General features: G+C 39.5%; 1 pseudogene; it reads right to left on the bottom strand.

Moving 5' to 3' along the window:
- Positions 1–393: 393 nt before the first annotated feature.
- On the bottom strand, positions 394–981 carry LOC142456417 (biogenesis of lysosome-related organelles complex 1 subunit 5 pseudogene; annotated as a pseudogene).
- Between the last annotated feature and the right edge of the window lie 1,367 nt (positions 982–2,348).

The following is a 2,348-nucleotide window of genomic DNA, read 5'->3' as shown; positions in this document are numbered from 1 at the left end:
TCATACTTTTTTCTTATACCCTGGGAGCCATGGCAGACCTCTTTTAAGCCACAATAATAAGCTTCTATTAATTGTTTTATTTTACTATGACATCTATACTTTACAATTTTCTGACCTAATCAATGAAGTCCAATTCTGATTAACAGAGTTAATTTATCCTGTTTTTCCTCATCTTATTGCCTGTTTAGGTAATCACATGTAGGTGCTTAAAACTAAAAAAATATATCCTTCTTCTTCTATAAAATATTTCATCAGAACTCCTGAAGGTCTTTCTTTCTTTTGATATAAGACTGCCATTGAATATACTGCTAAGCTTGAATCGAGGCTAAATGGTTTGGTGAGAATAATTTTTGCAGTGAGAGGAAGGACAGAGTCAATATTTTCTCAGGGCTTTATATTGCTCAGTTTCAAGTTGTTAAAAGGTGGAAAATTTAGCTAGGTCCTTCTCCATCTCAGCATATTGTTCTTTAAGCCTCTCCATGGCTGTCCTATGGTTTTCATCCACGCCCGCCTGCTTCTTATGTTGTTCTCTCATGAACTCCTCCCACTGGGTTACATGCTGCAACTCACTGGCTGGTATATGCTCATTATGAATCTTTCTTTGTTCCTGCTCCATCTGTTGAAGTCTACAGACTGAGGGATTAACTGCTTGCAATCTCTGGAGGACCTGGTTTAAGTTGTCCTGCATAGTCTCCATACATTTGGGAAAGAGTATCTTCATTTGTTTCACGGATCACGTTCTTCAAATTTTCAAGAACTCTCATTTCCCGGAGGACACTTTTCTTCAAATCCTTTCACAAAATAACGGGTTTCACCTTGAATAACTGGTCTGTGATCTAAGAGTCTTGAGTGAATTTCTCCAAGATCCTTGATAATGAGGTGCGCAGGCGAGCCTGGGATCCCCACAGAATTCCGCTTCTTGACACCGCCACCGGGTGCGGCCTCACCGTGCCCCGGGGTTGCGGTGCCTCCGCCACTCATCCCAGCCGCCCATGCTGGAGGTTTTAGCTAACAACATAAGGCATAGAAAAGACATCAAAGTTATTCGTCTGGGGGAAGGAAGAGGTGAAACTATCATTATTTGCAGATTATATGATCTTATATAAGGAAAATCTCAAAAGCTCCACAAAGGGCATACTGGAAACAACAGAGGAGTTTGGCAGAGTGCCAGGATACGAGATCAACAAACAGGAGTCCATTGGACTACTGTACACATCGGATAAGACCACAGAAGACGAGATCACAAAGATGGTACCCTTCACAATAGCCAAACACAAATTGAAATTTCTAGGGATATACCTAACTAAAAGGAAAAAAAAGATCTATATGGGGAAAACTACCGAACACTATTTCAAGAAACCAAGAGTGACCTCAAAAAATGGAAGAATATCCAATGCTCATGGATTGGAAGACTCCATGTAGTAAAGATGTCAGTTATACGTAAGGCACTATATGTTTAATGCAATCCTGATACAATTACCCTTATCTTTCTTCAAAGAAATAGAAAAACTGATTACCATCTTCATATGGAGATTGAAGAAGCCCAGAATTAGCAGAGAACTCCTAAAGAAGAAGGATACAGTGGGAGGGCTTGCTTTACTTGACTTTAGCACATACTATACAGTCACAGTTGTCAAAACTGCATGGTATTGGTACAATGACATATACTCAGACCAATGGAAAAGAACTGAAAACCCAGAAATAAAATCATCTGCATACAGACAACTGATCATTGATAAGGGCCCAAGAAATATCCAATGGGAAGCAGATGCTCTCTTTAACAAGTGGTGCTGGGAAAAAATGGATATTTACCTGCAGAAAAATGAAGCCAGGTCCTTATCTCACTCCATGCACAAGAATAAACTCAAGGTGGATCACAGACTTTGAAGTTACAACCCAAACTATTAGGTCCATCAATGAGGGAATTGGGACCAACTTGAGAACTTTTGCATAAGGAATACATAGGCTATCAGAAATAGGGAAGGGTACAAACACAGAGGAGGCACAAATTGACAAATGGGATATACTGAAGATAAACCACCTGTGTACATCGAAAGAATTCACCAAGAGAGTAATAAGAGAGTTCACGGACTGGGAAAATATCTTTAGCAATGACACATCAGACAAAGGACTTATTAAAATCTACAATCCTCTGCTAGCTTCCACAAAAAAACCCAAAAAAACTAATTGCCCATTGAGGAAGTAGGCAAAGGACCTGAACAGAAATTTCACAAGGGGAGAAATCCGAATGGCCAACAAACATATGAGAAAATGTTCCTGATCTTTAGCCATAAGAAAAATGCAAATTAAAACAACAATGAGGTGCCACCTAATACCTTCAAAGACAG

Source organism: Tenrec ecaudatus, chromosome 9 (genome assembly GCF_050624435.1).
Source record: "Tenrec ecaudatus isolate mTenEca1 chromosome 9, mTenEca1.hap1, whole genome shotgun sequence".
Classification (NCBI taxonomy): Eukaryota; Metazoa; Chordata; class Mammalia; order Afrosoricida; family Tenrecidae; genus Tenrec; species Tenrec ecaudatus.
Note: the sequence above shows the minus strand (reverse complement) of the source record. Positions and strands in the feature narration are given on the sequence as shown.